Source organism: Rousettus aegyptiacus, unplaced genomic scaffold, assembly GCF_014176215.1.
Source record: "Rousettus aegyptiacus isolate mRouAeg1 unplaced genomic scaffold, mRouAeg1.p scaffold_m13_p_3, whole genome shotgun sequence".
Taxonomy (NCBI): domain Eukaryota; kingdom Metazoa; phylum Chordata; class Mammalia; order Chiroptera; family Pteropodidae; genus Rousettus; species Rousettus aegyptiacus.
The window spans coordinates 89,996,219-90,009,760 of NW_023416306.1; the positions used below are offsets into that span (position 1 = coordinate 89,996,219).

At 36.6% G+C, this 13,542-nt stretch overlaps 1 pseudogene; it reads left to right on the top strand.

The window, feature by feature from the left end:
- The first annotated feature begins 292 nt into the window (after window positions 1-292).
- LOC107515628 lies at window positions 293-12,862 on the top strand (annotated as a pseudogene).
- Window positions 12,863-13,542: the final 680 nt, after the last annotated feature.

The window sequence follows — 13,542 nt, forward strand, 5'->3', positions numbered from 1 at the left end:
AGGAGGGAGAGAGTAGTAGGAGATGACATCAGAGATAGTGAGCTCCAAATTAGCCCAGGCCTTGTAGACAGAGTAATAAGAACTTTGGATTTTACTGTGATAGATAGAAAGCTGTGCAAAGATTTTGAGTGGAGAAATGACATGATCTGACTGCATTTTAACACAGGCATTGTGACTGCTGTGTGGAAAGACACTGTTAGAGAACAAGGGAGTGGAAACAGGAAGATTAATTAGGACACTATTTCAATTATCTAGATAAGGAATGATGGAAACTTAGACCAAGGTAGCCGTGATGGAGGTGGTAAGAATTGGTCAGATTCTGGGCATATTTCGGGTCAAGCAAATAGAACTTGCTGATGAATTTGATAATGCAGTATGAAAAAAAGAGGGAGTCAAAGGTGACTCTAAGATTTTTGACATTTATTGAGATTGGGGAAAACTGAGAGGGAGGGAACAGGATAGAGGAGAAAGAAATGAAGACTGATTTTGTTCATGTTAAGTATGAAATGCTTTAGCTGTCAAGTGAAGAAGTGAGATAGGTAGTTGAATACATGAATCTGGTCTTCAGGTAGAAGCCCAGACCAGACAAAGAAATTTGGGAGTCAGAAAAAAGAGTGAACAAATGTGTCAATTGATACAGGCTGAGTAAAATAAGGACTAAGAATTGACATCGGATTTGTCAACAGAGTTTGTAAGAAAGACAGAACGTATTGGAGTATATCCAGGAAAGAATGATAAGAAAAGAAGTGAAGGCAATTCTTTCAAGGTTTGTTTTTTTTTTTTTTTTTTTTTTTGTAAAGGGGGTTAGAAACATGGGATGACTATACCTTCTTAACATAAGTTTGAAACCTTTTCCAATTACTGTTATTATCTACTTGGAAGGCATAGCAACACAATATTTGGGCTGCAGAGTATATTAATTCTGTGATTTCGTATCTCAAAAGACTTGGTCAAAAAATCAAGTAAGCTCAAATACATTTTCATTAAAAGCAAAACTATATGTTCTTTATAATTTTCATTGTTTTTTGAAAATTTCGGGTAGCAGTGAAGGTAAAAGGACAAGATTTACAAATACAGGGTCCAAAAGGGTCAATCATGTTAGTCTAAGAAGATATTTGTGTTAACAGGTGCCTAGATAAATACTAACTTGGGCTTCAGATAGTATTGTATACATCAATACTTCAGACACTAACTATCTGAAAGGATTGTTGGGAATTCAACAAGAACTCAGAACAGCTAAAAATATAGGAAGGCTTCTATATGAAATTCATGCTGGGAATTCACGTAGCTATTATATTTCTAGAGTGGGTAGCTACAACTTTTTAGAAATAAGTATTTGCAGATTGAATAATTGTGCTTCAGTAACCTGCAATATCCAGAAGATATAAATATGGTACTATTAAGATGCAGTTCCAGATTTTTGCTGGCTGGATAACCCCCAACACTAATTTGAGTTTCTTCAGACTCTAGTCTCCTCAGTGGGTCTGTAGGTGGTGTTTCACAAATGCTTATGGGTCAACGACTGCTGTCACTGCTCTAGTAGGTACCACACCATCCACTCTGCCCTGGATGGCCATGGTGCTCTGCTGGATCTCTAGGCTGATTTTCTCTCATTTTCTTCTGGGTACAGGCAAGTTTCAAAAGCTGTTTTGAGGTAGCTATAATTGCCACTTTCCTCTAAATTTTAGGCTGTTGATAAGTCTTATTCATCATGCCAGATACCTTCTTCACTTGGAATCATTTCTTTCCTAGGGACTCTACAGTGCTTCTAGGTAGTTTCTCTTATCTGTCTTCTCAGTTTTATTTTCCAGGCAATACCATTTATGTCTAACTCTAATCTTGGACCATATTTGAGTTATTTGCCTTTGAGACTCCCATTCCTTCATGTAAATCAGTAGAGGTAAAGAGATACTAGGGTCTGTGACCCAACTCCACGACAGATGGATCCAAGTCTCACCTGTTTCTAGGCTAACTGGGAACCCTTGAGAGCACATATTGGTTTCAGAGAAGGGGAGAAATGGCTGTGGGTATGAGGTCTCTGCATTTTCTCTCCCTTACCCGTGCTATAGTAGCTCAGATCTTTGGAAAAGCAGAAAGAGATGTGGAGTTCAGATTCTCTGAACTACCATAAAAACCTATTTTAGGGGCTTAAATTGATCGTAAGTATTGCTGAGATCTGGGAAAACAATCATATCATGTGTGTGTGGGGGGGGGGGCGTGGGGAGCGCGGGGAGTGACGGGGAGGGCATGTGTGCCTGCTAATGTGCCTGCTAGTTTTCAAAATGCTTTTTAGTTGCTTTTTCCTTTATTGAGTGTAGGATTTGTCTTAAAAATAAATCTCCTAACTGATTTTGCTCTTGAAACTCCAGAAGTTCAGGTGGGTGAGGAATGCGTTGGAGTTTCACTTAGAATTGCTATTAAAAAGCCTTCGTGTATGGATGATGATGCTACTGCCACATACTGATGACAAACTAAGTGTTCAAGTGGCTGTTTTTGTTCTTCCCAGCAGCAGGGATACGTCTGAGCTGAGCCCTCCCTGCTACTCTCCAGGTCCCCATTTGTGAAATGGTTGGTTGCTTACAAGGAGGAAGCTGGTGGCTAGGAACCATTTTCTCCATCCAATGTTAAGTGCTCCTTGTGGCTGCTGTTGCCAGAGGGGATGATGAAAACCTGGCACGTTATCGTTTATCTCAAGCAGCTCCTGATGTGTTTTCCTACCGAGGAAAAGAGGTGGCTGCAGCAGGCAGGTGCCGAGCCTGCCTCTCTTCGGCCAGTCCCTGCTGTTGGGTCTTGCTTTTGTGGATGTGGGGTCCATGTGAGCAAAACAATCCATGTGCTGGTGACAGCTGCTCATAAACCAGCAGAGGCAGCAGGCAGGTGAAACACTAAAACGTTAGGCTATAAAATATTTAAAGAAAGCTGTGAATTTGGTTTTCTTTTGATGAGTTCTCCAGATCTATACTTCAATAGCTTTGCTGAAGGGCCAGAATCAAACCAGAGGTAACCCCAGAGCCCATTTAAGTACTTTGCACTGTTTACTTAATATTTCAGAGATTTAAAAAAAAAAAAAAAAAAAACTACTTTGGAATATTGAGCACTCCAAAAGAACAAAACTTATTTATGGACCCTGAGGGCATTTCATCTCTAAGACAGCAAAGCCAGGAAACTGTAGGAGTCTTTCATTCTCATAACACTAGATAAACTATAAGATGAATCAGCTTCAGTGGGGTCTTTTAACTCTTTGTGCTCTGGTGTGGTAAGCATAACCACTAGAGAAAATATTTCCTTTTATTTTAGTATTTTCCATACCTTTATTTTAGAATGGTTTAACAAAAGATACAGAACTTTGATACAGAGCTTGAAGTAGAAATAAAAGAACAGTAATAGATTTACCCGATTCAGAATCAGAAAACCTGGATTCTAGTGTTGGCTCTGCTGTTTAGTGGTTTTGTAACCTCAGGAAAATTTTGGCTATACCAGTTACTATCTTTGTGATACTGGGAAAGTTACCTAATCTTGCTAGAGCATGTGTCTTCTCATCTGTAACTTAAGTGGAGTTGATAATGCCTACCTCTCTGGGCTGTTGTGAGAATTGAGAGTGCAGATACAGTACCTAGCACAAAGCCTTGCTCTTTACAAGTGCCTAATAATGTCAAATGTTACAGAACTGGTAAGAAAGTATTTGATTTTAACCTTTTTTTCTTTATTTGTAAAATGGTGACAATACTATATATTTCATAGGGTTATCATAAGGTTTAAACGATGACATGTGTGAGTACTTATATACTAAATGCCATTTAAATATAAAGTGTATTTATAATCATAATAGATTTTGAGAACTGGTAAAGAAAATGGGTAAATAAGAAAGAATATAAAAAATTAGACTGCGGAAAGTTGGAAACAAACCTGTGAACTGGTTTGTACATTAGAAGTGAAAGAACAGAAGTAAAACTGCCACCCTAAACAAATCAAACCAAATCCAAACCAAAATCCCAAATCCGAATGTAACCAAAGCATATAAGAATATCAACAAACAAGACCAAACAAAAACAAAAACAAAAACAAATAAGCAAAACAAAACCAGTCTGCTAGTGTGCCAGGGGCACATTAAGTTGCTCCTCTCCGTGTTAAGAATATCTTCATTACTGCTTTCTTCTCCAGAGAACCTGCTGGTCAGCGCTTCTGTGTCTGAGATAACTGTGAGAAGAATGTTGTGAATATAAAGTGAACCCAGTTACTGGAGAACATCCCACACACCTTCCTGTTTTAGTCTCAGAGTCCCTCCTCTGGCCAAGCCCGGCTCCTCCTGACCAGGCAGGCTCTGCACATCTCCTCTTTCTTTCTCTTCTTATGACTTTGCATACCAGGAGTAGGTCTTACTTTCTAACTTTTACTTTTCTACTTTGCCAGAACACAGGCAACAAGTTTTTTTATTTTGAGAATTTTCATGCCGATAAATATGTAGTAATAAACAGGAGATATTACAAATAAAAAACAGCAGTCATGGAAATATTACAAAGCTTATAAGTATTTTAGTTGTTCCACTAGTAATAAGAATGTCAATATTTTCATTAAATCATAAAGTACAAATGGAACTAAAGCGTTAAATTCGAGTCAGGCTCACTAAAGTTTTTCTCTTAAGAAAGAAAGAGAAAGTTAATATTCTCTCTTGTATGCTACAGACCTTAGCATATGAGACCTCTCAGGCATGTGTGCATATATGTGAATCTTTTCCCCCACTCTATCATGGCTGGGCAGATGTTACTTTGGTCTCTCTTAAAATCAGAGATGGTTTAGCATATGTGAATTGATTCATGCGATATCGTACATAAACAAAATAAAAAATAGAAAAACCCCATATGATCCTATTAATAGATGCAGAAAAAGCATTTGAAAAGATATAGCATTCATTTATGACTAAAACAATTGATAAAATGAATATAGAAGGGAAGTACTTCAAAATACTATAAGCCATATATGATATACCCTCAGCTAACATCATACTTAATAGTGAAAACTTAAAACCTATCAGCTAAGATCAGGAACAAGACAAAGCTGTCCCCTATCACCACTGTTGGAGGTCCTGGCTAGAGTAATCAGGCAAGAGAAAGAAATGAAAGGCATCCAAATTGGGAATGAAGAAGTCAAATTGTCACTTTTTGCAGATGATATGATTTTTTATATTTAGGGAAAACCTAAAATCTCTATTAAAAACTATTAGAAACAATAAACAAACATAGTAAAGTTTTAGGGTACAAAATCGACATACAAAAATCTGTAGCATTCCTATACATAAATTTTGAGAAAAAGATATGAAAAAAAATCCTTTTTTAATTGCAACAAAAGGATAAAGTACTTAGGAATAAAATTCATGAAATGTGAAGGACCTATACACTGAAATCTCTGAGATTTTTTTTTTTAATTGAAGAAGACACAAAGAAATGAAAAGATATTTCATGTTAATGGATTGGAAGAGTCAACATTGTTAAAATGACCTTATTATGGAAAGCAATATACAGATTTAATGCAATCCCCATCAAAATCCCAATGGCATTTTTTAAAGACACAGAACAAAAAATCATCAGATTTATATGGAAGCACAAAATACTATGACTAGCCAAAGCAATCCTGAAGAACAAGGCTGGAGGTATCACTCTGCCTGACTTCAAATTATTTTACAAAGCAACAATAATCAAAACAGCATGGTATTGGCAGAAAAACAGACACACAGACCAATGAAACAGAATCGAGAGCCCAGAGATAAATCCCTGCATATATAGGTAAATAATTTTTGACAAAGGAGCCAAAAACACTCATTGGAGAAAAGAAAGTCTCCTCAATAAATGATTCTGGGAAAACTGGAAAGCCATATGCAAAAAATAAAAATAAAAATAAAACTAGACTGCTATCTGTCACCATATACAAAAATTAACTCAAAATGGATCAAAGACCTGAATATAAAACCCGAAACAATAAACTGTATAGAAGAAAACATAGAAACTAAAATCAAGGACTTTGAACTTAAAGAGGATTTTATGAATTTGACCTCAAAGGTATGGGAAGTAAAAGCAAAAATAATGAATGGGACTGTATCAAACTAAAAAGCTTCTGCCCAGCACAGGAAACCATCGACAAGGTAAAGAGGCAACAAACTGAATGGGAAAAGGTATTTGCAAACAATGCCTCCTATAAGGGCCTAATATCCAAAATATACAGAGAACTTATACAACTCAACAGTAATAAAAAATTAAATTAAAAAATGGGTAGAGGATCTGAACAGACTCTTCTCCTAAGAAGACGTACAAGTGGCCGACAGACATACCTGAAGGTGATCAACTTCACTAGCTATTAGGGGAACACAAATCAAAATCACAATGAGATACTACATCACACCTGTTAGAATGGCTGTCATCAACAGGACAAGTAATAACAAGTGTTGAAGAGATTGTGGGGGAAAAAGGAACCCTCATACTCTGCTGATGAGACTGCAAGTTAGTATAGCCACTATGGAAAACAGTATGGAGGATTATCAAAAAATAAGAATAGAATTACCATATGACCCAGCAATCCCTCTTCTGGGTTTTTACCCCAACATTTTGAAAAATTTACCTATAAATAATATGCAACCTGATGTTCAGAGCAGCATTATTCACGATGGCCAAGCCATGGAAATAACTGAAGTGTCCTCTGGTAGATGATTGAATAAAGAAGATGTGGTACATATATACAATGGAATATTACTCAGCCATAAGAAAAGATGAAATACTGCCATTTTCAGCAACATGGATGGATTTTGAGATTTTCATGCTAAGTGAAATAAGTCAGAAAAGTTGAGAACCATATGCTTTCACTTACATGTGGGATATAAAACTGAAAGCAACAAACAAAGCTGACAAAGAAACAGAGACTCTTGGACATGGACAAAAGTTTAGTGGTAACCAGAAGGAACAGGGGGAGGGGAGAGATAGATTAGGGTAAAGGGGTCAAATATATGGTGATGGAAGGAAATTTAACTTTGGGTGATGAACACACAATGCAATATACATATGATGTATTATTGAATTATACACTCGAAATCTATATAATTTTTTTAACCAATGTCACCCTAATAAATTTAATTAAAAATATTTAACATAATACAAATAAAATCATTTCTTTCCTCTGTCATGCACACAAATCTGTAAAGAAATTCAAAGGAATGTTTGCATGAATAGAGAAGTTCATGAGAGCTGATGTGAAGTAAACTATCAGGAAGGTTGGGGTTGCTTTTCAGAATCAATAAAAACATGAATGATGAATTAGTCACTATAAATTACCCTAGGCTCACAGATCAGGTTTCAAGTAAATCAAGATCACACAAATCAGAAATTAAATAACATGTAAAACATGGCCCACAATGACAGTTCATATAGTATTTATTAAGACTTCTGATTTTCAATGCTATAAAATATAAAGGCTTAGAGGGGCTGGGTAAAGGCTTTTGGACCTGTAGGAATTTTTGTGGAGTAGAAGTTTCTGGACTAATTCATATGTTTTTTATTGTGTCATTCTCTCTGAAATATTGTGATATTTGCATAGATATTGTTTCTCCTTGTATTTGTGGATGCTGGTGAGCCTGAGAAGCAAGTCACTTATCTGCGTGCCCATCATAGTATATACATTGTCATTCCAGAAAACTTGGGAGCTCTCTAAATGCCTCTGTCCTTCAAAATGGCAGGGCCCTCTGTGGGGGCTTAACTGAACCACATATAGGACTAAAGACACCTATACGATGCTTAAATTTAAACATAAATATTATGGACTACATTCTTTTTTATTAATCCTCAACATTATGTTCTCTGCATTCCCAGAGAAGCCAAACACATAACTCACAGCATCAGACACTGTTCTAAAAGATAAAGGTAAAGTGAAGATATCTATAGACTAAAGAATAGAGCTATGAAAGAATTGGAATGAGGGAAGGAACGGTGCACCTTTATTTTCCTCTGTGTTTTTGTTAGTAACAAGTTGTCAGTGGGAGCTTTCCAGACACATTAGTTTGAAAAATAACAAATTAGACAAAAAGATATGATGTTAGATATAAATTAAAAGTTGTTTCTATATATTGAGAGTATTTCTCTCTTACAAAGAGGATTGTAGATTATTTTTTTAAAACCACAATTTGAAGTTTGACATTTGTATCTCCTAATTCTCAGATCATTTATTATGACTTTTCTTTATTAAGGTGTTAGAATAATTCTCTGAAGAATGGTGATAACGCAGATACTTTCTAAGCCTCTGGGGACCAGGCAGAGTTTGGAGTGATTTAGGGGCAACCAGACAATGCTTCATTACCCAGGAAACTGACCCTTCTCCCATCTCCTGTAAATGAGATCTGAAAACTTTCTCCATCCTATTATCTTGTCAGTTCCTAGCATTGGTTTCTAACAAGAGAGTTGAAATGCAATATAGCTTCGTCTGGAAAAAAAAAGTACTTAGGATTTAGTGGACTGTAACTGGGCTGCAAATACAAACGGGTAATATTTAGCTTGTAATACAATTTTCTTCATGCAGATTGCAATGTTTGCATCTGGTAATGAAGTCCATGTTTCTTTGTATCAGTGGTTCTCAAATGGAAAACATTGAAGAACAGCAAGATAGACCTAAAGGGGTATCTCGTGTATTCCCATGCATGAACACTGACCCTTTACAGAGTGAAGTTGAATATGAACATAGACATTCACAGGATTTTCTTCCATTAAAATCAACCTTATTTTGTCACTTGCATATATTTAATGTACAGTACTATTTTAAAACCGTATTCTCAAATTCTTGCTGTTTCCAGTCACAAATTTCATTCATGCATTCAAAGAAAAATGCATTCAAAGAAAAAAAAATTTAGAATCGTAGGTGAGTGGGTAGCATAGTTCTATTTATAAAGAAAGAAAGAGAAAAGGAAAATATTGCACATACATTTCTCATAAACAGATCTGGTTAGACTTTTGGTTGCAAAGAACTCAGCCTGAATAAAACTGTGCCTATTATAGGGCTATGTATGAATTGGAACTGAGATTGGAAGACTGAGCAGAAGTAAAACAGCTTAGTTTCAAGCTTCTTTCTCCATCTGTCTCAGGTTTTTTCTCAGCATTTCTCCCATGGCATCTCTATGTCATTCTGCATCACAAGAAAGGTATCTGAGCCATTTTTTTCTCTATTAACTTCCTCTGCTTACTTAGAGCTTTAGCCCCGTTATAATTTTGTTTGGTATGGGGACTGTTGTGATCATCCTCCTTGACTCCTTTCAGCTTCAGTTCTTAGGCTTTATTGTTCAGTCTTAATGTGTTTTCCCATTTAGGTTCATAAAAGTAAGTATCTTATCATCCTAGCTTACCTCATGCTGTAAGTTACTGGCTGTCCAATAAATGGTATGATAGATTGCAAAAAGAGCCGCAATTCCCTGTAACCACACACTTTTGATTTTGTAGCTCCCTCCGTCAAGTGATGGAGTCTATTTCTCTATCCTTGAATCTGGACTGGTTTTGTGACTTTTTGTAGCCAGCAGAATGAAGCAGAAGTGATATACAGTTGTACATTTGTTCCTCTAGAGATCTTGGAGCATTTCCTGTATTCCTCTTGGGAAACTACTATATGAATATGCTTGGCTAGGCTGCTAGAGACTGAGAGACTAAGTAAACAGAGACAAACTATTTTAGACTAGCCAGCAACCAACCAGCTGGCAGTTGACTGCAAATGCATGACGGAGCCCAACCAAGATCGCCCATGTCTGGTCTGGATTAGTCAGATCGGGCAGTCTATTCTAGCACAGTTTACTGCCTTATTTAATCATGAGATAAATAAATGGTTGTTGTTTTAAACCACTAAATTATATCTTGCTTCACAACAAGAGGTAATTATGAAAGATCCTCCTTTTGGTCTAATTAGCTATGGTGCATAGTATGATGGCATTATGGTATAAAAAATGGTTCCCTGCTTTTTCTCAGTGGTTATGGGCAAGACATTTTTATATAGAAAGGACATAAGGTTTCATTTATTCAATAAATACTTATTGAGGGCCTTGGCAGTGGAACTACAGCGTGATTAAAAAAATACATAGTCCCTTTTATCAAGGAGCTAATAGTGTTGACTAAATGGAACTTTCCTTAGTAGGGGAGAAGACATTAATCACAGTCACCCTGAAGAATATTTAATTACAAATTGGGGTAAAGCTCTTAAGTTAAGATATGCATTTTTATGGGAGGAACAATAAATACTTAGGTTGGGTCTTAAAGGCTTACTGTGTAAGTGATAATTGAGCTAAGATCCAAAAAAGAGTAGGATTAATTAGAGGAAAGAGTAGGGAGAAGGGCTTGTGGATGGAAGGGAGACATTTCAGCATGTGCAAAGGTCCAATCGTGAAAAAGAATATGGTACATTTAAAGGGCTGAAAAGGTCAGTGTGAGTGTGACTGGAATATAGACAGAGGGGGTAACTGTGAGGAGATGCAGGTGGAGAGATATGTAGGAACTTCAACGCATGGGTTCTTGTAGTCTGTGTTATACATTTTGAAAACATGGAAAGCTATTGAAGTGACTGGAGGAAGAGATGAGGCATGGGCACGTGATTGGTTTTGTGTTTTGGAAAGATCATGCTGTATGCAGTGTTGATAAATGATCTAATTGAATTCAAGCTGAGTGAATGTGAAGAGATCAGCTAATAGGTTGTTGTGATGGTGAGAAATGATGGTAGCTGGAATTAAAAGAGCAGCTGAAAGGAGAGGGGAGATTTGAGATGTGCTTAGGAATTAAGACCAATAGGGTAAGACCAAGATGCTTAGAAGATAAGACCATAGAGTTGGATACGAAGGTTGAGATAGGGAGTTATTCACAGAGACGTCTAGATTTCTGGTTTTGACAAGGAAATAAATGATAGTGCTACTCACTGAACTTATGAAATCTGGAAAAGGAATAGATTTGAGGAGTGAAATCATGAGATCTATGGACATGTTGAGTTCAAGGTGCATTGTGGTCTCCAACTGGAAATGTTGATTATGAGATTGGATATGTGAATTAGAGGAGAAGTCTAGGATATAGATATAAATTTAGTAAATATTGGCTTTGAGTTGGCAATTGAAATTGTAGAGGTGGAGAGAATTTGGGGCACACATGGTATATAATAGTTCATAGGCCTATCATAGTCTGTCTGTCTAAGATAGCATTAAAAATAAAAATTGAGCTAACATGTAAAAATAACAATATTTCACATAAATATTTGAATTTCCAACTTCTCTGCAACTCTGAAACTTTGACAATCTTGGATTCCCATTTCAGCATGGTAAAAACTCCCTGAAACAGGGTCGTAGTCACAGTCTAAATGAATTATGAGCTTTCTAGTGAGAAACCCTTTCCCTTGACACATTTTCTTCATTTTTGTCTCCTCCTTGACCACTGTAGGGTTTGTAAACACAGGACTGAGCCTTAAGAAACTTCAACATGTAATAGCACAAAAGAAAAAGACAAATTTGCCAAGGAAGTTGAAAAGAATGAGCCACAGAGGTAAAAGGACAATTTGGCAGTGATGTGAAGGAAGTATTTGCAGAAGAGTAAAGTGACTTTGGAAAGCCAGCTCCAAGCTACTCAAGCCATTAGAAAACTGCTTTCTAGGGAAAAACAGCCACCTATGGACAACATAATCTGGGCTAGTTTGATTCCAAAATTTGTGTCCTTCTTGAGCAGAACTGATTGTAGTACCATTCAGTTTGAATCCGCTTGGGCCTTCACTAACATGATGACTTCCAGAACATCAGAACAGACCAAGGCTGTAGTAGAGGGGGGTGCTATCCCAGCATCCATTTCCCTTTTAGCATGGCCCCATGGTCACATCAGTGAACAAGCCATATAGGCTTTAGGAAACACTGCAGGTGATGGTTCAGTTTTCTGAGAGTTGGCTCTTCTTGTGGTTCCTAATATGTCATCTTTAGCATGTGGTTACTTACGTAATGTTACCTGGACACTTTCAAACCTTTGTCTCAACAAAAATTCCGCACTCCTGTTAAGTGCTGATGAGCAAATTCTTCCTATTTTAGTTTGTGTTCTGCATCATGATTAACCAGAAGTAGCAGAGGGCTGCTGGACCATTTCCTACTGACTGATGTTCTAAATGACGAGATGGAAATGGTCATGAAAATAGAAGTTGTGCCCCAATAGGTGAAGCTCCTAGGAGCTACCGAATTGCCAATGTGACTCCTACACTAAGAGCCATAGGAAATATTGTCATTGAAATAGATGAACAGATGCAGATTGTAATAGATACAGGGGCACTTGCAGTCTTTCCTAGCCTCCTAATGGATTCCAAAACTAATATTCAGATGTAAGCTACGTGGGTAATATCAAACACCCAGCTGGCTGCCAGGACCAGATACAGCAACTTGTGAATTATGGATTAGTCCTAGTCCTCATTGATGTTCTCTCAGGTAGACTTTAAGACACAAAAATAAGTTGTATGGGCTGTGACCAAGTACACATGTGGTGGGACAGTTGAACAGATTGTATTCCTCATTCGTTGTGGCATAATAGAACCATTAATGAACCCCTTAACTTTAAAAGCTACCCAAATTATTCTGGTTATTCTGTATGTTATTTCAAATATCTTTTAGGCTGCTGCAAAATTAGGTGAAACTGAGAAACAGTATAATATTTGACAAATGTGGAAGTTTGGACAAAATTGAAGCTCTGTAAAACCATGAAAATAAGTCTATGTGCAAAGCTTCATTAAACTTGAGGGAGAAATATTTCTCTCTAAAAAAAGATCAAGATGTGCCAGAAACTACCTCAAAGGCTATACATTCTAAGTTCAGGATGGCACTCCTTGGACCTTTAATTTTTAGGTTAGCTGAGGCATAAATTGTTTGTTGTGTACTATGTTTGATATGTTTGTCATACTATTTCTCTACTAAGAACTTTTTAAAATATGGTCTGTTATAGCACTTTTACAATGAAATTATACTTGAACAGTTCCAAACTGTACATACTATACAAAGCTTCTCCTATCAATGGGTTTCTTATTTCTACGTGGAATTTCATGTCTTGCAGTGTCCTGTTAATAAAGATTAAATTCCACCCTAAAAAAAAAAGAAACTGTACTCATTAGCAGTCACCTTTCATACTTTTCTCCCACAATCCCTAACAACCACTGATCTACTTTTTGTCTCTATAGGCTTGCCTATTCTGGACGTTTAATGTAAATAGAATGATACAATATATGGCCTTTTGCGTTTGGCTTCTTTCAGTGAGAATTTTTTTTTTTTTAATATTTATTCATGTCATAGTCTGAATCAGTACTTCATTCTTTTTTTTTTTAAGTGAATAATATTCTGTAGCATGAATGTACCACATTTTGTTTATTCATTAGTTGATGGACGTTTGAGTTTCTGCTACTTGCCTATTGTGAATAATGCTGCTGAGAACATCTGTGTATAAGTCTTTGTGTGGACATGTTGGTTTTATTTCTTCTGGGTAAATACCAAAGAGTGGACTTGTATCATATGGCAATTCTATGTTTAATATT